The sequence below is a fragment of the Pristiophorus japonicus genome, chromosome 11 (assembly GCF_044704955.1).
Source record: "Pristiophorus japonicus isolate sPriJap1 chromosome 11, sPriJap1.hap1, whole genome shotgun sequence".
Taxonomy (NCBI): domain Eukaryota; kingdom Metazoa; phylum Chordata; class Chondrichthyes; family Pristiophoridae; genus Pristiophorus; species Pristiophorus japonicus.
Genome location: NC_091987.1, coordinates 172,444,552 through 172,468,711, shown reverse-complemented (window position 1 = coordinate 172,468,711; position 24,160 = coordinate 172,444,552). Strand labels below are relative to the sequence as shown.

The following is a 24,160-nucleotide window of genomic DNA, read 5'->3' as shown; positions in this document are numbered from 1 at the left end:
TGGTGTATGATCTGTATATGTGCTTCACATAAACTTGCTGAACTTCAGCTTCCAGCAATTTTCCCCAGTATTCATTTGGCCTCGTACATCAACCTGGCTGCAGGCTTCCTGCACATACACGCCAAGTGACTGCTGACGTTGAAGTTTCTGCAGATATATTGCTGATACTTGCAAGCTCTGGCTGGGTGTTTGCCTCCACACCTCCAGCATGAGCTGCAGACCCCGTTATTGGAAACAAAAGGTCCATTACCAGTCGAATGTCTCTGACTGTCTCTGTAACTGTCCTTAAGCGCACCATTAACCGTTGTTGATGGCTCCATTACTGACCGCATTGTCCATTGCGATGGCATGAATCGCCGTTCAGCTAGCCATTGTCTCTGTTGAATTCCCCCTTTGGGTTCGACTACATGATGGGGAATGTCCGATTGCCCTTGACTGCCTAGAGAACTGTGTGCCGCGTTAACAATGTTGACTCCCTGGTCGTTTCCTGCATTTGAGCCAAGATTTTTGTCATACATCATTCTGGTCTCTTCCTCCACTGAGATAAATGTCTGGGCTATCAGAGCCGCCGCTTCCAAGGTCAAATCTTTGGTCTCAATCAGTTTCCTGAAACCCCAGCGTGCCCGATGCCCTCAATAAAAAAAGTCTCGCAGTATCTCCGCTCTACATGCATCTGGGAACTTACATAGGCTCGCCAGTCGGCGGAGATCTGCCACGAAGTCTGGAACGCTTTGCCCTTCTCGCCGCCGGTGCATGTAAAACCAGTGTTTCGCCATGTGCATGCTGCTCGCCGGTTTAAGATGTTTCCAGATCAACTTACTGAACTCTTTGAACGTCTTGTCCGTCGGCTTCTCTGCCGCTTGAAGGTCCTTCATCATGGAACACGTTCTGCATCCACAAACTGTCAGGAGATGAGCCTTGCGTTTGTCAGCCAAATCCTGTCCCAACCATTCCTTAGTGACAAAACTTTGCTGTAGTCTCTCAATAAAGTCATCCCAATCATCACCAACACAGTACCTCTCTTCTGTGCTGCTAGTGGCCATGCTCGTGTGGTTTAAATCCCAGTTTCTCGTCGCCAATGATATGTTCTTACTATACAGGATAAATGCACACGAGGCCCATACTTGAGAGAAGGTCACTCTGTGACCAGTTACCTTTATTACCAAGACCTCAAATGATGAAGGTGGGTGGAGCTTCCCCTTTTAGTCCAGGTTAGGAGTGTCTCCCACAAGTTCACCCCCTTGTAGTCAATGTTCTCAAGGTGTACAACTTAGGTCAGCTTATACATGGGTTACAATGATAGTTGAATACATGACAGTCCGCAACATCCATTCAAGTCTGTGCCCTTTTGACTTGAGGGAGCGAAGATGTACCAGGGGAACAGCCAGCGTGTGATAGAGTTATCTTTTTAATAGGAAGTAGGGCATCAAAGCTGGTGATGAGGGTATGGTTGAGGAGATCGCTGTCTGCAGAAATGTCATTGTTAAAATGGGCCAAAGATTTAATAAATGCAGTTGAAAGAGAGTTTGGAGAGAGTTTTTTCCAGGGGAAGATGCAGAAGGATGTAGGTTTGGATTGGGGAAGGGGGATGTGGGTCAAGAGCGATACAAGGAAATAGTCAGAGATGGCTTTATCTTTAATTGTTACAGTTGGAATTGCAAGGCCACAAGAGATTGCGAGGTCAAGGGGGTGGCCGTGAATTTGGGTTGAGGGATTTACATGGAGGGAGAGATTAAAGGAGGACAGGAGGGTAGTGAACTCAGAGGAGAGAGAGCATGATGAATTGAGATGGAGGTTAAAGTCACTGAGGAAGAGAAGTCGCTCGGTGCATAGGCTGAGGGAGGAAAGCAGTGAGGATACATCCGTGATAAAGTTTTTATCAAATTTGGATGGGCAGTAGAGAATGAGAATATTAAATGGGCGGTGAGAGGAGTGGAATAAAGCGAGACGTTCAAAAGATGAGAAAGTGCCAGAGAAGTAGGGGGGCAGACCAAGGTATGATTTGGTGATGAGAGCTATACCGCCACCATGGCGGTCTGGGCGAGGCAAGTGGTGGTAGGTATAGCCAGGAGGGGTGGCTTCGATTAAAGGTGGGATAACACACTGAGAGGTTGGAGTTAGAGGAATAGACACACTGGGAGGCTGGAGATAGTGGGATAGATACACTGAGAGAGTGGAGATAGAGGGATAGATACACTGAGAGAGTGGAGATAGAGGGATAGACACACTGAGAGACTGGCGATAGAGGGATAGACACACTGAGAGTGGAGATAGAGGGATAGACACACTGAGATACTGGAGATAGAGGGATAGATACACAGAGAGATTGGAGACAGAGGGATAGACACACTGAGAGACTGGAGATAGAGGGATGGATACTCTGAGAGATTGGAGATAGAGGGATAGATACACCTAGAGAGTGGAGATAGAGGGATAGGTACACTGAGATAGTGGAGATAGAGGGATAGACACATAAAGAGTGGAGATAGAGGGATAGATACACTGAGAGGAGGTAGAGGGAAAGACACACTGAAAGATTAGAGATAGATCGATCGTCACGCTGAATGTTTGAAGATGGATAAACTTAGTTATATTATTTGTAATTTGGTAAGTAACTGCATTGTCGGTCTTGGGCACAGCTGGGATGTAACTCATCCTGTGGCTAGTTGCATTCTTTTTTAGCGCCACTCAGCAATACATGATGCTGAAATTCAGTGGATACTCATTCCACCCGCTAGCGCTAACATCCTTCATCTTGATGAGTACAAATCACAACAAAACAAAATGTGAAGAACAACAAGAAATAAACATTTAGAATTCAGTGGAACATTTTGATTGAATCATAGAATTATAGAAATTTACAGCATGGAAGGAGGCCATTTCGGCCCATCATGTCCATGCTGGCCGATCAAGAGCTATTCAGCCTAATCCCACTTTCCAGCTCATGCTCCGAAGCCTTGTAGGTTATGGCATTTAAGTGCCCATCCAAGTATTTTTTAAATGTGGTGAGGGTTTCTGCCTTGATCACCCTTTTAGGCAGTGAGGTCCAGACCCTCACCACCCTCTGGGTAAAGACATTTCCCCTCATTCCTCTATACCCCCAGCCCCCCCTCCCAATTACTTTAAATCTATGCCCCCTAGTTGTTGAGCTCTCTGCTAAGGGAAACATTCTTTCCTATCCACTCTGTCCAGGTCCCTTATAATTGTATACACCTCAATCGGTTCTCACTTCAGCCTCCTCTGTTCCAAAGAAAACGGATCCAGCATCTCCAATTTTTCCTCATAGCCAAAATTCTCCAGTCCAGGCAACATTCTTGTAAATCTCCTCTGCACCCTTTCCAGTGCAATCACATCTTTCCTGTAATGTGGTGTCCAGAACTGCACACAGTACCCAAGCTGCAGCCTAACCAGTGTTTTATAACGTCCTTGCTCTTGTATGCCATGCCTCGACCAATAAGGGCAAGCATTCCATATGCCTTCTTCACCACCTTATCTACCTGGCTTGCTACCTTCAGGGATCTGTGAACCCGCACACCAAGGTCCCTTTGTTCCTCTACACTTTTCAATGTCATACCATTTAATGTGTATTTCATTGCCTTGGTAGACCTCCCCAAATGCATTACCTCACACTTATCTGGATTGAATTCCATTTGCTACCGTTCTTAACCGATAAGGGAATAAGGGGTTATGGGGAGCGGGCAGGAAAGTGGACCTGCGTCCATGATCGGATCAGCCAAGATCGTATTAAATGGTGGAGCAGGCTCGGTGGGCCGTATGGCCTACTCCTGCTCCTATTTCTTATGTTCTTATGTTCTGACCAGTATATTGATATTTTCCTGCAGTCCGCAGCTTTCTTCTTCATTATCAACCGCACAGCATATTTTAGTGTCATCTGCAAACTTCTTAATCTAACCCCCAACATTCAAGTCCAAATCATTGCTATATACCACAAAAAGCAAGGGACCCAGCACTGAGCTCTGCGGAACCCCACTGGATACAGCCTTCCACTCACAAAAACACCCATCAACCATTACTCTTTGCTTCCTGCCTCTGAGCCAATTTTGGATCCAACTTGCCACTTTGCCCTCGATCCTATGGGCTTTTACATTCGCGACCAGTCTGCCATGTGTGACCTTATAAAAGCTTTGCTAAAGTCCATATACACTACATCACTGGGAAAATGTTGGAGTCCATTATTAAAGAAGCAGTAGCAGGACATTTGGAAAAGCAAAATTCGGTCAGGCAGAGTCAGCATGGATTTATGATGGGGAAGTCATGTTTGACAAATTTGCTGGAATTCTTTGAGGATGTAACGAACAGGGTGGATAAAAGGAAACCAGTGGATGTGGTGTATTTGGACTTCCAGAAGGCATTTGACAAGGTGCCACATAAAAGGTAACTGCACAAGATAAAAGTTCACGAGATTGGGAGTAATATATTAGCATGGATAGAGGATTAGCTAACTAACAGAAAACAGAGAGTCAAGATAAATGGTTCATTCTCGGGTTGGCAACCAGTAACTAGTGGGGTGCCGCAGGGACCAGTGCTGGAACCCCAACTATTTACAATCTATATTAATGACTTGGAAGAAGGGATTGAGTGTAACATAGCCAAGTTTGCAGATGATACAAAATGGGAGGAAAAGCAATGTGTAAGGAGAACACAAAAAATCTGCAAAAGGACATAAATAGGCTAATTGAATGGGCAAAGATTTGGCAGATGGAAAGCGTGAGGTCATGCACTTTGGCTGAAAAAAATCAAAGAGCAAGTTATTATTTAAATGGAGAAAGATTGCAAAGTGCTGCAGTACAGCGGGACCTGGGGGTACTTGTGCATGAAACACAAAAGGATAGTATGCAGGTACAACAAGTGATCAGGAAGGCCAATGGAATCTTGGCCTTTATTGCAAAGGGGATGGAGTATAAAAGCAGGGAAGTCTTGCTACAGCTATATTGGTGAGGCCACACCTGGAATACTGCGTGCAGTTTTGGTTTCCATATTTACGAAAGGATATACTTGCTTTGGAGGCAGTTCAGAGAAGGTTCACTAGGTTGATTCTGGAGCTGAGAGGGTTTGACTTATGAGGAAAGATTGAGTAGGTTGGGCCTCTACTTATTGGAATAGATGATCTTATTGAAACGTATGAGATTATGAAGGGTTTGACAAGGTGGATGCAGAGAGGATGTTTCCACTGATGGGGAAGACTAGAACTAGAGGGCATGAATTTAGAATAAGGGGCCGCCCATTTAAAGCTGAGATGAGGAGAAATGTCTTTTCTCAGAGGGTTGTAAATCTCTGGAATTCGCTGCCTCAGTGAACTGTGGAAGCTGGGACAGTGAATAGATTTAAGACAGAAATAGATAGTTTCTTAAACGATAAGGGGATAAGGGGTTATGGGGAACGGGCAGGGAAGTGGAACTGAGCCCATGATCAGATCAACCACGATCTTATTGAATGGCGGAGCAGGGTCGAGGGGCCTATTTCTTATGTTCTTATGTTCTATCATACACACTGCCTTCATTGACCCTCCTGGTTACCTCCTCGAAAAATTAAATCGTTAGTCAGACACGACCTTCCCTTAACAAATTCATGCTAACTGTCCTTGATTAATCCATGTCTTTCCAAATGAAGATTTATCCTGTCCCTCAGGATCTTTTCCAATAATGGCCCCACCACTGAGGTTAGGCTGACTAGCCTATACTTACTCGGTCTATCCCTTTCTCCCTTTTTAAACAAAGGTACAACATTAGCATACCTCCAGTCCTCTGGCACCACACCTGTAGCCAGACAGGACTGGAAAATGATAGTCAGAGCCTCTGCTATTTCCTCTTTTGCTTCTCTTAACAGCCTGGGATACATTTCATCCAGACCTGGGGATGTATCCACTTTCAAAGCTGCGAAGCCCCTTAATACTTCCTCTCTCACTATGTTTATCCCATCTAATATTTCACACTCCTCCTCTCTCATTGCAAAGTCTGCATTGCCACTCTCTTTTGTGAAAACAGATGCAAAGTATTCATTAAGAATCATACCCACATCTTCTGTCTCCACACACAGATTTCCTTTATGGTCTCTAATAGGCCCCACTCTTTCTCTAATTATCCTCTTGTTTTTAATGTATTTATAATACATCTTTGGGTTTTACATGATTTTATTTGCCAACATTCTTTCATGGTCTCTCTTTGCTTTCCTGATATCTTTTTTAATTGTACCCCTACACTTCTTATACTCCTCTAGAGTTTCTGCAGTATTGAGATCTCGGTATCTGTCATAAGCTTCCCTTTTTTCTTTATATTACCCTGTATGTCCCTTGACATCCAGCGGGCTCCAGATTTGTTACCTCCACCCTTTTTCTTTAAGGCTCTGTACCCTCAGGATCTCCTCCTTGAATGCCTCCCACTGCTCTGACACTGATTTACCAGCTGTTTCCAGTCTACTTTGGCCAAATCCCATCGCGGCTCAGCAAAATTGGCTTTACCCCAATTGAGAACTTTTTTTTCGGTCCAACTTTGTCCTTTTCCATAGATACCCTAAATCTTACTGAATTATGATCACTCACACCAAAATGCTCTCCCACTGATACCCCTTTCACCTGCTGCTCTTCATTCCCCAAAACCAAGTCCAGAACCGTCCCCTCCCTTGTTGGACTTGTTACATATTGGTTAAAGAAGTTCTCCTGAATGCATTTTAGGAATACCGCATTCTCTGTACCATTCACACTACTTTTTTCCCAGTTAATATTAGGGTATTTGAAATCCACCACTATTACAGCTCTACAGTTATTGAACTTCGCATCAATTCACCCACATATGTGTTCTTCTATCTCCCTCTGACTGTTTGGGGGTCTGTAGTACTCCTAGTTGTGTGATTTTCCCCCTTTTTGTTCTTCAATTTAACCCATAATACCTCGTTTGATGAAGCCTCTAACATAGCATCCCTTCTCAACAAACGTAGAGCCTGCTGGATGTCAAGGCACATACAGGGTAATATGGAGAAACAAAGGGAAGCTTATGACAGATACCGAGATCTCAATACTGCAGAAACTCTAGAGGAGTATAAGAAGTGAAGGGGTGCAATTAAAAAAGATATAAGGAAAGCAAAGAGAGACCATGAAATAATGTTTCTTTAATTAATACTGCAAACCCCCCCTCCTTTTTTACACTCCTCTCTATCCCGTCTGAAAACCCTGTAACCAGGAATGTTGAGCTGCCATACCTGCCCTTCTTTCAGCCATGTCTCAGTAATAGTATATAATATCGTACTCCCAAGTGTCTTTCTGTGCTCTCAGCTCATCTGCCTTATTCTCTATACTCCTTGCATTGAGTTGATTAATTTCTAGTACAGAGGTTTCTCACTGTCTGCATCGTTGGGCACATATCCTGCGTCATCTTACTACCTAACATCTTTAGAATGATTTTCTTCACTGCATTTTTAATGCTGTCACTTGTCTGTTTTTGGTTCTACCCTCCAAAGCTCTGCTACCCATATTTAACTCACACCAAGTCTCATTCACCCATTACCTGTGCTCGCTAACCTACATTGGTGCCCGGTTAAGCAATGCTGCTCTTTTAAAATTCTCACCCTTGTTTTCAAATCCCTCCATGGCCCCTCCCTATCTCTGTAATCTTCTCCAGCCCTACAAACCTCTGAGATAACTCCAGTTCTGGCCTCTTGAGCACCCTCGATTTTAATCGCTCCACCATTGGTGGCAGTGCCTTCAGCTGCCAAGGCCCTCAGCTCTGGAATCCCCTCCCTAAACCCCTCTACCTCTCTTTCCTCCTTTAAGACGCTCCTTAAAACTTACCACTTCGACCAAGCTTTTAGTCATCAGCTCTAATATCTCCTTATGTGGCTTGATGTCAAACTTTGTGTTATAACACTCCTGTGAAGCGACTTGGGGCATTTTACTACGTTAAAGGCGCTATAAAAATACAAGTTGTATTTAATATATATCTTTCTCTAGCTCTACAATACTATGGGGCCGACTTTGGTGGCTGCCCATTTCTTGGTGGCCACCAGGCGGGAGGCACCTTTTTGGCACCCGCTGACGCGGGGGCCCATCGGGAGTGACTTTGATGCCGTTGTGTGGGCGGCAGCGGGAGGGGCAGCGGATGTCAGTTGGCGAGCGGGAGCAGGACTCGGCGGCAAGCATCATCAGAATGCATCAGGCAGATGCCTCTTCACTCGGGTTTTTTCGGAGGGCCTCCACTGCACATGCGCGGGATTTAGGCATTTTTTTAAATTCTAGACTGTGTAGCCTGTTGTAGTCCTTTTGTGGCCCTTGCATGCTAATTGAGTAAGTGCTCAGGGCCATAAAAGGACACCACTCAATTTCACCTGAGAGGGGAGAGGAGAGGAGAGAGCCAGAAGAGAGAGACACGAGCCTGAGAAGAGAAGAGAGCAGAGGATAAGAGGAGAGGATACAGAAAAACAATAAGAGAGGAGAGGAGAGAGAGAATATAGAGCGAGAATATAGAAGAGAGAGAGGACAGAGAGAGGAGAGGAGAGAGAGAATGTAGAGGAAAGAAAGAGAGAGAGGAGAGAAAGAATATAGAGGAGAGAGAGGAGAGAGGACAGAGAGAGGAGAGGAGAGAATATGGAGGATAGAGAGGAGAGAGAGAGAATATATAGAGGAGAGAGAGAGGAAGGAGAGAGAGAGAGGGGAAAGTTGGAGGTTAGAGAGCAAAGGTGGTATTGGAGAGGGGCCAGTCTGAGTTGCAGAGAGGGCAATGTGACAACTTTATAACCAAACTGTTCAGCAACCTTTCCTCTCATCATAGAGGAGGATGAATGGCCAGAAAGCATCAATGAAGACTGCTAATGTAGATACTGGATTCTTTTCCCTTCAATCTGTTTCAGCGAATTCACTGACACACGGACACTTTTAGTCTTAGCAACATAAGACCTTTATTAGAGATTCTCCGGCCGGGACCAGTTAAGATAAAGGGAAAACCCTCGATTTGAGCCTATCCACCTCTCTCTTGACAAGTCTCATTACAGCGTGAAACCACAGCAGTTATACATTTTCAAAACAGAAAATATTTGATTAGCACTTAGTTCATCCATTCACTTTCTGTTTCCCCCAGAATACATCCAATGGCAGGCCGACAGGTCCCCCAGACAGGGCGGGCACTAGGCCTAGCTTGTTTACAGTTTCGGGGCTTCGTATTTCCCTTTTTTATGGCTTGTTATAGCGTCTGACTCATACCTGACTTTGCTTTTTCGCGTAACTCGTGTTTGACCACAACTCTGAGTAACCCCCTTTTTGTGTCGACATTGCAATTATCTTCCCATTTTCTTTTAGCTATCTTCCCCCTTTTTTTGTCGACATTGCAAATATCTTCCCATGATCCTTTTCAACTGACACATTCACAACTCTTCTATTCACATTCTTATTCCCCCCTTTTATCATTCCATGATAACCCTGGTGATTATTCCAGGACTATCACATTCAGCCATTCACATTCTTGTTTCTCATACTCTTCTTGATCCTCGAGTAAACTTTTAGTCTGTTGAACCAGATTCCGGGAGCTCGTGACTGTAAGAGTTTGTTCCAATTTTGCCATCATTACTTTACAACAGACATTAAAGCAACCGATAATCAGACAACAGGTAACTATTATCATAACGAGAATAACTGCTCCATGCATTAAATAAGATCCCCAGGATCCTCCAAATAACCAATCCAACCAACTATCTCCTTTCTTTGGGCCCTGCCTAAACTCATCCAGCTGCTTTTTTATGGCATTAATGGCTTGGGTGATATTATATGATTCATCCGTGACATGTGTTATACATTTGTCCCCTATAATTGTGCACACTCCTCCTTGTTGGGCCAGCTGATAATCCACGGCATAGCGGGTTTGCTGCATATACAATCTTAGTTCAGACAGCTCTCTGTTGATGGCATCCAGTCCCTTAGATGTGCTATTTCCCAAAATAGTCAATCCGCAAATAAGGTAGTTCCTATTTTTGGCACTAATTACCCCTGCCGATCCACCTACCGATAGGGCCCCGAGGAACCCGTAGCTGAGTGATGATCCCAGTGTGATAGGATCCTCCCAATCGGCACAGAACTCCTTGCTGATAGCTCGTGTTACTATCCTTCTCTGGGTATGCCCCCTTTTGGGGCATGGGACAGTGAGTAGTCCAATAGTTCCTACTGCAAAGAGGACCGGGAGGGTCGGTGTTGCTGTCTTGAAGGTGCCGTTGAGGAGGAACACGAATCCTTCCTTAGCTCGATAACACTTTACGTCGGTGTTGCTAACACTCGTGAACTGCTTATACCACCAATTGCTAGGTTCCCTTGAATTTGAGCCCGATTTTACCAATTGGTAAGCATCAAACGGGTATGCCCATGTTTCTGAGCTGACATGAGTTCCGTTACACTGACCGCAGATAACTTGCCTTCCTGCGGTCACGTTCAGGCATCTTTGCTCGTTACAGGTACAGGTAAACTGGCCCTTACGCACTCGACAGTGCTGACGGGCACACTGTGTCTGCACACAGGTGGCGTTCCCGGGGACCAGGGCATATACACAACCCCACCCTTGTCCTGAGAAGCAAAGCGGGTAGCTTGCAATGTCTGAGCATACCGCTCCGTTCTTTCCCTGGGATCTCCTGCACTCAGGTTTCATGGAATCTATTAATTCCACACATCTTCCCGGTATACCCCTTCTATATTCGCCCGTTTGTCCCTCACGGGGTGCGTCCGAGGTATCCGCCGTATATAAGTCGCCGGGGGTCCACCCAGGGGTAGCCACGAACAGGGCCTCTACTGATTGGGCTAGTGGATAACACACAGTTCGATTGCCATACAATCGGGTATGGGTCTGATAAAATAAGTTATCCTGTAGCCCTTCTAGTTCTGCTAGGATAGCACAAGATAGCACAATTATACCTGCTAGCTTACACATGTTTAAATAATTTTAGACGATACTACACATTAGTTAACAATAAAATAAGGATAGATCAGAAAACAGCTAAGTCGGCATTTCCTTTCTCCTGCCGTGTTCTTGCCGTTTTTCTTCCTGCCCCAAGGATGTGGTTTATTCAGCTATGGAGGAGAGGAAGTCTGGAACAGAAATAAGGGTTAGGATGACCAGTGAGAGGCCCATTATTAAGTAATAAGTTTAGAGTGGTGCAGGTGAACCCAGGCACTTCTCCCTTCAAACTTAGCTGCGGTGGGGGTAGTAAGTGACACCTGAAAAGGCCCCTCCCATCGTGACTCTAGTCCCTTTCGAATCCATTTGTTGATCAGGACATACTTCCCTGGTACCACAAGGGACGATTCGGGTAAAACTGGGAGGTCAAGGTGAGCCTCTCGAACCTGGTTGTGAGCTAGTCGCAGAGCCTGAGTCAGAGAAAGAACATAGGTGGTCATCAGTTGAGCTGGGATACTATATCTAGGAACAATTTCCCTCATTAACACCTTAACTACAGTTTGAGCCTTATTGTCCAGGGTAGGGTAGGCTTCAATCCATCTGCTAAACACATCTACTATTACTAACACATATTTGTAACACTGAACTTTTTGCAACTCAATGTAGTCCAACTGCAATGTCTCAAAGGGACCTTCTGGTAGGGGCGTCTTACCCCAGTCACAGGGGACTCCCTTCCCTGGATTATGTTGCTGGCAAACCAGGCAACGGCTACTGATGTTCTGAGCGAGCGCCTGGAGTCTAGGGTGCCACCAAGTAGCCAAAAGTGTGTCACTCGTGGTCCTTGCTCCACAATGAGTAGCAAAATGCATACATGCAATAACCCACAGAGCCAACTCGTCAGACATGCAAGTCTGTTCCGCGGGAGTAGTCCAGAGTTTAGAAACATTGTCATAAGTACATCCATAATCTTTCCACAACAGTTTACCTTTTTCAGGAGCGTCCTCCTGTGCTTTAATGACATCTTGGATGGTTGGCATTGGTTCTTCCGAGGCTAACTTATCCTTGGCAGGACTTTTAGTTTGACTCATCATTCTAGGCACCACCATTTGTTGTCCGCAAGAAGCCTGTTTAGCATCTCTGTCAGCACAGCGGTTTCCTATGTCAACCGGAGACTTTCCGGTAGTGTGGGCGGTACACTTGACAATGGCAACACGCTTGGGGAGCATGAGGGCTTGCAACAAATCAGATACTAGTTGCCTATGGGATATCTCATTCCCCTGTGAGGTTAGGAATCCCCTATTTTTCCATAATTGTCCGAAATCATGGGCTACCCCAAAGGCATACCTAGAGTCGGTACAGATATTGACTTTGAGGTGTTTGGCCAAGATACAGGCTCGGGTGAGGGCGAATAGTTCAGCTTGTTGGGCGTTATAGGTGGTTTCAAAGCGGCAGATTCCAAGACCTGATTCTCCTGGTTTACTATGGCGTATCCTGAGATCCGTGTACCTTCTGGATTAATAGAAGAACTTCCGTCAACATACATATTACAGTCTGGGTCTTCCATTGGTACATCAACTAAATCTTCCCTGACCGACGAGGCCCCTTGAATTAAAGATAAACAATCATGACTGGGTTCTTCCTCATCTTGGGGTGGCTCAGTAAGAAAACAGGCCGGATTAATTGCAGTACAGTGCCGAAAGGTAAGGTGTTGAGTCTGCAGTTGGCTCAGGAGGGCAGCTACGGAGTGAGAGGTGTTAAGACAACGGTAGCACAGTCTTTCAGGATTGTACAATACAGTTGAAAGGGCCAGTCATAGAGGGGCCGGCCCAAAGCCGGAGCTTGCAGCAGGGCTGTCTTTAGTTCCTTAAAGGCTTGGACGTCTGCGGTTTTTATTTCAAAGCTGCCTTCTTTAGTTGTATACGGGGTGAGGTGCTTAGTCATCAGGGCAACGTTAGGGATCCAGGATCTGCAGTAATTGATCATCCCCCACCACTGTCGCATTTGTTTAGCCGTGCTAGGGACTGGAAACTGGCAAATTGGTTCGTCATCCGGGGAGGTTCTCTGTACAATCAAGATATGTAATCGGGGGACGGTTGGCCAAAGGGGTTATTCTGGGAGAAGTTAGTGTAAGATCCCCGTCCTCTCCCCCCTTGCCCCCCTCCTCTTCCTCCTCTTCCTCTTTCGTGCCGACGGGAGGGATACTCTCTACTCCAATGTCCTTCTTGCCCACAATTAAAGCATCCATCTCGTCTTTCCCAGCCCCGACCTCTTCCCATACCAGGCCGGTGACAATAGGGCGGTCCGTAATTACAGGGCCCGGGCCATTTGGGTATAACCTTATCCCTGTTTATCCACCCAACCCTGCAAACAATACTATGGTTCCATCTGGTATCCCCTTGGGTCAGGTTTTGGTCCTTCCACCCGAGGCGGCTCTTCCTTTCTAGTCACGTATTCAGTCTTGACCCGGGTTGGGGGCGCACCTCCCCCCTCTCCTTTCTTTTCCTGCCAATAATATTTAACTGCCCTTTCCATCTGGGCTTTACTGTTATCTGCCCAATTCATATTATTTGTCCGGATAGCGTGAGCAATCGAATAGGGCCGGTACTGAAGTAGGATAACGCAGAATTGAGGTGAATTATCCCCTGCCCTGAAGGCATTATCTCCTGATTGACCTCCGTATATTTCAATAAATCTTTCCATGAATTCATCGGTAGTTTCTTCTCGTTTGGGTTTAGTTTCTAATACTGCTGCCATACTGATGGGCTTCTGCCATGCTGAGAGCATTAAAGATAGCGTTTAGGCGATCCTGGGCATTATTAGGGTGAGCAGTCACTAATGCATCATGGGTGGCTCGCCCCAAATTTTCTAAGAACCGGACGTGTTCAGTCGGGCTCAGGGCCTGCTGCACTAAGGACCACAAGTCTCTTGATTCTGCATTATAAACTGAAATAGTAGTTCGAAGATGATCTATAAACTTGACAGGTTCTTTTTTTTTTGATCTGGTATGGTGACCAGAAGGGTCATAATTTTGTTAGGTTTCCACGGCACACAGACATCTGTGGTGGGGTGGTTTGCAGCTTGTTGTGCATCAGGGTTTGACATTGGTCGGACTGGGAATTGGTGTCGGGGCTTTGGGATGGGGGTGTCAATCTTGGAAGGCATTTCTAGGTCGGAGGATGGTTCGGAGCTGTCTGACTGCTCGGCACCTCCGCGTCTCGATCGGCGGGAGTGTTTGCTATGCCTTTCACAACTGGGACTGGTAGTTTGACTAGAGGATTTACGGGACTGTCTGTGATGTCGAGATATAGTTCTGCCCTTCCGAGTGTGAGATCTGGTCCTCTCAGCTATATTGCCTGTGAACTGGGGATCTGAATCGCTATCAGAAGATGAGGAGTCCGTTTGGGCTTGTCGCTTCGTTGGTGTGGGGTTACATTTATCTTTAACTCCTCTCGCCGGAGTGTAAGGTGGAGGGGGATGGAAAGGAGGCTGTGACAAAGGGTCAGAGGCTGCAGGAGGCGCCGTTGGGTGCGGCTGTGTCCATTCTTCAATTTCATCATCAGCCTCGGTCAACGCAAAGCCAACCATTCGACTACGTAGTCTATCGGTACCCTTCTCAGATGTCCCAGGGGAACTCTTAGTACGTTTCTCGTGCGCGCACTCTTTAAGACGTGTACAGTTTTAAGATGTCCTCCTTCTGTCAAGGAGAATCCTAGTTTAGTGGCGTTTTCCCGCCAGCTTGACAGAAGGGACTCATCTTTCAGCTTTTGACAGTACTGTCTCCATTTGGCTATTAAATCCTTTTTTAACCACCGGGACCATGTATTTTTTTTACTCAACAAACCTATCCTTTGTGCATTTCCTGGCTCCGTAACTTATCATCCGAATATACGTAATTCAATAAGGTTCACACTCTTAAACTTCCCACATACAGGACAACACTATGAAGTATTAAAAAAAACTTTCACTGTTTGAAAAAGTGGGTGGAGCTAAAACAACCCACAACTCCCCGGTTTCCCACACAAGCTTCCTTATCCACAGTAAAAATCATACAAGCATTTCTCATTTAAAACAGACATTCACAAGAGTCTCTCTTCTTTCCTATTAATTTTTGGATCCATGACCTTTCAGGGAATTCGTAGTTTTATCTAAATTACCCATCCTTGTGTCGCCGCACATTGGATCAGGGTCCTAGGCGGACCAAGTGATATACAAGATCGACACCGTACCTGGCGTAAGTACAATTTAAATTTACACAGTCCCGCGTAGTCCCGCAGCTTAATTTTACGTAATTCCCTAACCTCCACGTTTCCCTACGTGGTTCGCGCGATTCTCTATCCCTCCGTGTCGCCGCACGGTTTTCCTGTTTGTGTTGCCGCACGATCCTTACTTAATTTGTTCTAGGTTCCAGATTTAAATCCAATCAGTCCCTGGACAGGCCAAGTGATATACAAGGTCGACATCACACCTGATTTGGACACTTATTTCCTAAGTTTAAAAAGTGTTCGCCAGATTGACCTGGATCTCGTTCAGACACCACCTGAGAACCAGTGAGTGGCTAAACTTTCCTCAGACTTTTGAAACCGGAGGAAACTGAAGCAGTATTGAAATTATGCTTACTCCAGTGGCCATTTTCCTCTCGTCTCGTCCAAGGCTAGTCTGGCTCTTAATTCGCAAGTTTTCGGCAGTCGTCCGTTGAGATCCCACTTCTGACACCAAATGTAGATACTGGATTCTTTTCCCTTCAATTTGTTTCAGCAAATTCACTGACACACGAACACTTTTAGTCTTAGCAACATAAGACCTTTATTAGAGATTCTCCGGCCGGGACCTGTTAAGATAAAGGGAACACCCTCGATTTGAGTCTGTCCACCTCTCTCTTGACAAGTCTCATTACAGCGCGAAACCACAGCAGTTATACATTTTCAAAACAGAACACATTTGATTAGCACTTAGTTCATCCAATCACTTTCTGCTTCCCCCAGAATACATCCAATGGCAGGCCGACAGGTCCCCCAGACAGGGCGGGCACTAGGCCTAGCTTGTTTACAGTTTCGGGGCTTCGTATTTCCCTATTTTATGGCTTGTTATAGCGTCTGACTCATACCTGACTTTGCTTTTTCGCGTAACTCGTGTTTGACCACAACTCTGAGTAACCCCCTTTTTGTGTCGACATTGCAAATATCGCAGCTTGACATTTTCTTTTAGCTATCTTCCCATAATCCTTTTCAACTGACACATTCACAACTCTTCTATTCCCTTTCTCATTAGAACCAGGCTCAGAGCTCCGTGGTTCAATGAGCAGGAGTTGGAGGAGCCAGTGACAAAGGTTGGGCGCAGGTACAGCGAACTCACCCGGGATGGGTGTGGCAAGCCTCCACCAGCCCAATACCAATGTCTTTGAATGGACATAGGTCAGATGGTCAGTTCAGGGGCAACATGGAGTGGGATGGGGATCAATGCTGCAAACCGTGGAACGATTTGGTGGCGGCAGCTAAAGTGAGCACAAATTTATTCGGCCCCTCCTGTCCAAGGCCAAAAAGGTTGTGCACGCGATGTGAGTGTGTGTGGGAGTGTGTGTGGGGGGCATGAGCACAGGGGGTAAAGGCTGCAACATTTATTTGTGCAGAGAAAACAAGCAGCCAAACAGGCAAGTTTGAGTGCGACCGGAGGGGGCCCACAAGATGTGGTGGAATGGACCAGGCCGGAGGAGCGTGGGACATTGCCGCATTCCAACCACGAATGTTTCTGTAGATCCGGTGCTACCTCAGGTTAATGCTACACTCATCTCTGGTGTCAGTGACGGTCATGGCATGAAAGTACATGCAATGTTAATGCACTCACAGTTGAACGCAGATGTTGTCGCCCATTATTGGTGTGGACATGTAGGGATAGTATTCCTTGCTGGCATAATGTGATATGGAACGGCTCGGAACTCACTTTCACCACCATCCCCTCCCCCCCCCCCAACTATAGACTGAAATTTTGTCCTCTACTTGCAGATGCTGACTCGGACACCATAGATCTAGAGAGACCATTGACCTCTGGCCTTCACAGATGCTGTCACACCCCAGCGTCTCCCACCCCGATGTTCTCCACACCCGAGGACACTGGATCTTTCCTGCATCCCCAGCCCACATCATCCATGTCCACCGCTCTCACCTCTGCCACCCAGGGCCAGAAAGAAGAGAAGAGAGAGGAGGGAGAAGGGCCCATATTTGTGCCCCTTCACCTGGAGGATCCGGAAGCGCCTGACATCAGCCTCCTGCCAAGTCAGCCAAGTGTCCGCAGAACCTTGGCATCAAGCTCCGATTTCCTGGGGTTTCCAATGGACTCCACAGACGCAAGCTCCACCAAGCGCAGAGTCCATGGCTCGAAGGGAAGCAAGGCCCCACCACCCAACAGCATCGAGCAACCACCTGCGGATGCATAATGGCTCACTCTATTGAACCAGATGGTCTAACTCTCAACCACCAGCATGGAGGTTGGTCGCGAGATGCAGCAGACCATGGCTGGGATAGCTGCCAGCATCGCCACATTCACTCAGCAGCACGATGAAAGGATGGAGCGCCTCCTCACAGTGTTGAGCACACATCAGAAAGTGTCGAGGCCATAAGGCAGGAGATGGCTTCTGCACGCGTGCTGCAAGCCCCTGACTCCACACCCTCAAGGCATGGAGGAGCAGGAGATCCCAGCGCCTTCAGTCCCGCGTCCTACGTTGTCACCGAGACGCACACGTCTACACACTTTGCGCTACCCTCCTGCACAACCTCCTGAACCAGAGGCAGTGAGGGGCAGGGGAGGGCCACTCGTCGTGTAGGTGTGGGGAGGAAGAGGAACTCGGGCATAGCTGCAAGGGGGGGAAGAGAGGTGGTGGTGCCGGATAGACGGGTGGGTGTTGTTTCCTCGTGTAAATGTATGTATATGTCATAATATTATGGAATGTTTGTCATTGTGCACTTGTAAATACACTCACATTGTTGACCCTCTGTTTGTGAATGTGTCATTTTAACGTCATGTGTGATGTGTTGCGCCAACCACACATTTGTCCCTCAGGTCATCTGCTTCATCAGGAATATCTTCCCATCCACATCTGACTGCATTGTATAATGTGACCCATCATTAGGCCATCGCAAGACGACAATGAATGCAGGAAAGCTGCCATTCTAGTTTACCAACTTGCAGGGCAGACCTTAAGGCTTGCACTTCAGCCCTCGTTTTGCAAGGCCAAACATGGAGGAATGCCACCACTGAGATGACAGGTCATCAGTTATATTGCAGTACATTGTGCGAGACAATTAATTAATCAGCTTGGATGTACAACATGTGAGATGTTGAACACTTGTCAGTCACTCAATAACTTTCCCTTCGCCATTGGCGTTCTCAATGAAGGACTTTCAGCAAGGTGCAACAAAAAAGCCTCCATTAGCTTACAAACATTTCAGTCGGTTTTATCACATCCAATTTAAACATCACCATCAGCAAGAAAGTAATGCAACATTGACCTAACTTCTTTCCAGCAATCCCACTGATATGGTGCAGAATCCGACTGGCTGCCGTGATGTAATGGCCACCAGCACTCCCTCCCAGCCGATGTGCCAGAGCTGCCCCAATGCCTTCATCTCTCCCTCCCTCCCAGCCGATGTGCGATTGCTGCCTCCCTCCCTCCTTCCCGCCCGATTGACGCCGCTCACACTGCTCCCGCTCTGCCTCCTTCCCGACCTCCCAATTCAAGCTGCTAATAGTGCTGCCTCCCGCCCAATGTGTGATTGCTGGCCCACTGCCGCCCAGCTCGGACCTGCTTTTCCAGAACGGACCTTCTGATGGGCGACAGGTCAACGGGAGTGCAGCAAAAGTGATCAAAATGGGGATTATCTGACTTCCGGCATGGGCAGGCGAGACACTGCGATGTTAGCGGAACCCTTCCCCACCAATCTTTCGCCGGGCAGATCCTCAACAGAAGATGGATGGTTCCAGAGGATTCTCCCAGAAAACAGCCATTTCCGGTGGAACCTCAGCGGCTGCGGGCAGGACATTGATGAAAGTCAGCCCCTAAATGTTTGATGACACTTAATTTCCCCCTCTCTCCCACATTGTCTCTCTCAATCCTGTTTTTCTCCCTTTTACCCATATTAATTTTTATCTTATCTACGCTAATTCTCTTTCAGTCATTCTGTCCCACAGTCACATTCTCTCACAATCTCCTTTGGTTTCTCCCTCTCATTCCTTCATATGTTCTCTATTTGTTACTCTTTCTGATTTTTTACATTCTTACTCAGTCTGTTTGTCTCATATCCTCTCTTGTTCCCTTTTTCACATTCACTGTGGTGTTTCATACATGCTTTCTCATTTTCTTTCTCACATCCTCTTGTTCATTTGCTGTCTCTCAGATTTTCTCTCTCTTTCCTCTCACATCATTTTTCCCTTTCTCATTCTCTCTCTCTATCTTTCAACTGCTCTTTCCTCCTTCCTGTTCTGCTTCTCTGTGCCCAAACAAGATGGCAAGTTCACCATGCTGAGAATCATTGGCATTCTCACACATCAATCTGCGCTATAGCAAGTCAGTGTCAGAACTATATGCCACCTTGCTGCCAAATTCAGGTTCTGCATGAAACAAATAAAATCCTTTTTATGAAGAAACTTTATAAAATATGATCCCCCTATCTGATACCTAAAGAATGCTAGAATTGTTGGGTTAAATGGGTTAATATATTTCTCCAGAAAATGAGCATATCAGAACATATCAAAGCACAACGCTTCTCCAACACTCCCTGCAGTGCATCGCCTGATGAAGTGTAATGACAACTACATATTCACATCTGTGTATATTGACTCCATTAAATATTCATCTTTTTACTCCTACAGACACCTCCTGAGAAATAATTACCAGGGTATTAAGTATTTGTCAATAATTTCAGCAATCCTGCCTCAACATTAAAGCTACAATGTATTCCATTAAGCAACAGGAGGATCTCGGTCCTGCTGAACAGACACATCATCATCAATGCATGCAGTTGGCTAATTAAGAAAATGTAAATTCCACAACAACAAGCAAGAAGTAATTCTGGATCTTATTTACTCTGCAAAAATTCTCACATCAATTTAGCAAGAGATTATAGTTCATCAGTGAAAGGGAAACACTTTTTGTTAATTCAGTTTATTTACTGTGAAGGTCCCATCAAGGTTGAAAAGAGCATGAGAAAGGAGATAAATCAGGATGTGGTGATTATGTGGCATCAAGGTTCACTTTTAAAAGTCTGTAGGAGAAAGGAAGACTGAGGAGTTCCAGTTTTGAGGTCATTGGAAAGAAGGAGTGAATAGAAAATTGTACATTTTGTTTGATTTCAATACAGCGAGAATGGAGGAGAAGGAGCATGGATGGTTTACTTAGTGATCAGGACGAGTGAGAGAGGGAACGTCACAAGTCTTCAGTTCTAATTGTGAACAAAAATGATTGAAAAATAAGGGCTAATTTCTTAAAAGTAGGCTGAACTTCTTGACTGAAAGATTGCGCTATCCCTGAATTTCAGATTTGAGCTTCCAGCAGGCAGGAATCCATGCTGACAACACAAAGTCTGGAAATTACCCATTTCAATAGCACCTTCAGCACAGCCCACATTGCCTCACAAGCAATGAATTATTCCTTGAAGCGTACTCACTATTGTTACGTACATAAATGAGGCCGCCAATTTATACACAGAAGAGTACCACAAACAGCAGATGAAATGATGGACCAGTTAATATATTTTGTGGTGTGGGTTAAGAGAGTAAAATTTTTGAGGATATCAGGAGATCTTCCCTACTGTTCTTCAAATAATGCCATGGGATCTCTTAACAGCCACTGGATATTAGATCAGAATGGAACATACCATGATACTGCTGGAAAAATCCAAAGCTTCAGTAAATTCATTCCCCAGGGCTCACTATACATGTGGGCTATTGAGTCATTCAGACCAGGAAGCCCCCAAGTTTAATTCCTGATTTATGCTGAGCTGAATAGTCTGAGCTGAGTTCCCGACAGTAGAGATGTTACAATTGTCTTTTGCATCCCTGTAGCCCCTCACTAGGAGGGGAAAATAAGCCAGAGTTCCCACCACTGATTAACCAATGACCTCTGTAGGAATGTGCACACGTGTGGACATCAAGTTCAGATGGGATCAGGCTTGGCTGTGATATCCCCCATGATTCAGCAGCCTGATGACACTTACTATCCAGGCTCATGCATGTTGGGTGCTAGAGAGTGAAAGATGCTTATGGAATAGTACCAAAGTTGAATCAGCACCTTGAGGAAAGGAGGGAGAAAGAAAATTGGGGAAAAATGGATTCAACCATTGAAATTTCTTCAACATGGAAGAGTTAGCATCAGCAACATGACTGGGCAGCTTCTACTTTCACTATCCACTTGGTAGCTTTTAATTTTTACTGCTAAAGATTGCACACAATAGATGGAACTTTCAACTTTGGCAGGGGGCTATGAAACTGGCAACAATAGATCCCTTGTAATGCACAATGCACAATTTTCCATTCTAAATCAGGCGGGATGTATAACTTGCGGCCAATCCGGTGCCGGCATATTCTACCTCACTCACCCACAGATGCTGAACGTGCTGTCCACAGTATCTGGTGTTTTATTTGCAATTTAAAAAGAGTGGGAACTCGGAGAAGAGGGGGAAGAAGTTGCTGTTTTTTGCCTACACTACTTGTAGTGCTTTGTGTTACAGGCAGATATTTAATTTCATTACCCATAACTTAATCGAGATCAAGTAAGTAGTCAATAAACAAAACTGTAAACTAAGTTACTTAAATACAAATTTAATTAAATAGAACAAGGTCATAAAGGGATGGCAGTGCAGATGGTGTGCCACAACTGCAGCATTTGGGAATTTGTGGAGAGCATTGTGATCCCGGACAATCAAGTTTGCAGTAAGTGCCTGCATCTTGGAGAACGACAGCTCAGAGTTGTCGAGCTGGAGTCTGAGGTGCAGACGTGCGGGGCATCAGGAAGGGGGTGAGTTACCTGGATACTTTGATCTAAAAGGCAGTCACACCCCTTAGATTAGGTAGTGGTACAGGTCTGGATAGTGGTCAGGAACAGGAGGGTGTGACTGCAACTTAGCCAAGTAAGGGGACCATAGGTGCAGTGCTGGAGGAGCCTCAGAATTTATCCTTATCGAACAGGTATGAGGTTCTTGCTGCTTGTGTGGATGAGGGAAAAGCCTGCAGGATGGGTGAGCAAGATAACCATGGCACCATGGTGCAGGAGGCTATTCAAGTGGGGGGAGTGAAAGGGAATGTAGTTGTGATAGGGCACAGTATAGTTAAGGGGATAAATACTGTTCTCTGCAGCCGCAACTGGAAGTTCCGAAGGTTGTGTTGCCTGCCCAGTGCCAAGGTTAAAGACATCTCCTCGCGGTTGGAGAAGAACTTGGAGTGGGGAGGGGAGGATCCAGTTGTTGTGGTCCATGTAGGAACCAATGGTCACGTGTTATGCTCCTCCTGTACCATGTGGGAACTCAGGGACGACACCAGTGTTCCTGACGACTACGTGTGCGGGAAGTGTATCCTCCTCCAGCTCCTGACGGACCGCGTTGCGGAGTTGGAGCTGAGGGTGGATTCACTCTGGAGCATCCACGATGCTGAGAATGACGTGAGTAGCATGTGTAGCGAGTTGGTCGTACCGCAGGGAAAGGGTCTGCAGCCAGATAGGGAATGGAAGACCAACAGGAAGAGCAGTGCAAGGAAGGTAGTGCAGGGGTCCCCTGTGGTCATCCCCCTGCAAAACAGATACACTGCTTTGGGTACTGTTGAGGGGGATGACTCATCAGGGGAGGGCAGCAGCAGCCAAGTTCATGGCACCGTGGCTGGCTCTGTTGCACAGGAGGGCAGGAAAAAGAATGGGAGAGCGATAGTGATAGGGGATTCAATTGTAAGGAGAATAGATAGGCGTTTCTGCGGCCGCAACCGAGACTCCAGGATGGTATGTTGCCTCCCTGGTGCAAGGGTCAAGGATGTCTCGGAGCGGGTGCAGGGCATTCTAAAAAGGGAGGGACATCAGCCAGTTGTCGTGGTGCACATTGGTACCAACGACATAGGTAATAAAAAGGGATGAGGTCATACAAAACGAATTTAAGGAGCTAGGAGCTAAATTAAAAAGTAGGACCTCAAAAGTAGTAATCTTGGGATTGCTACCAGTGCCACGTGTTAGTCAGAGTAGGAATCGCAGGATAGCGCAGATGAATACGTGGCTTGAGCAGTGATGCAGCAGGGAGGGATTCAAATTCCTGGGGCATTGGAACCGGTTCTGGGGGAGGTGGGACCAGTACAAACCAGACAGTCTGCACCTGGGCAGGACCAGAACCAATGTCCTAGGGGGAGTGTTTGCTAGTGCTGTTGGGGTGGAGTTAAACTAATATGGCAGGGGGATGGGAACCAATGCAGGGAGACAGAGGGAAACAAAAAGGAGGCAAAAGCAAAAGACAGAAACGAGATGAGGAAAAGTGGAGGGCAGAGAAACCCAAGGCAAAGAACAAAAAGGGCCATTGTACAGCAAAATTCTAAAAGGACAAAGGGTGTTAAAAAAACAAGCCTGAAGGCTTTGTGTCTTAATGCAAGAGGTATCCGCAATAAGGTGGATGAATTAACTGTGCAAATAGATGTAAACAAATATGATGTGATTGGGATTACGGAGACGTGGCTCCAGGATGATCAGGGCTGGGAACTCAACATCCAGAGGTATTCAATATTCAGGAAGGATAGAATAAAAGGAAAAGGAGGTGGGGTAGCATTGCTGGTTAAGGAGGAGATTAAGGCAATAGTTTGGAAGGACATTAGCTTGGATGATGTGGAATCTATATGGGTAGAGCTGCAGAACACCAAAGGGTAAAAAAACGTTAGTGGGAGTTGTGTACAGACCTCCAAACAGTAGTCATGATGTTGAGGAGGGCATCAAACAGGAAATTAGGGGTGCATGCAATAAAGGTGCAGTAGTTATAATGGGTGACTTTAATATGCACATAGATTGGGCTAACCAAACTGGAAGCAATACCGTGGAGGAGGATTTCCTGGAGTGCATAAGGGATGGTTTTTTAGACCAATATGTCGAGGAACCAACTAGGGGGAAGGCCATCTTAGACTGGGTGTTGTGTAATGAGAGAGGATTAATTAGCAATCTCGTTGTGCTAGGCCCCTTGGGGAAGAATGACCATAATATGGTGGAATTCTGCATTAGGATGGAGAATGAAACAGTTAATTCAGAGACCATGGTCCAGAACTTAAAGAAG

At 46.0% G+C, this 24,160-nt stretch overlaps 1 long non-coding RNA gene across 1 annotated transcript in view; it reads left to right on the top strand.

Moving 5' to 3' along the window:
- The window catches only part of LOC139276377 (uncharacterized), a 177,637-nt gene extending 160,725 nt beyond the window's left edge, over nucleotides 1-16,912 (top strand). Inside the window, exon 3 of the long non-coding RNA XR_011595922.1 lies at nucleotides 16,883-16,912. This is a non-coding gene — a long non-coding RNA (uncharacterized lncRNA). The remainder of the gene's footprint in view (nucleotides 1-16,882) is intronic.
- Nucleotides 16,913-24,160: the final 7,248 nt, after the last annotated feature.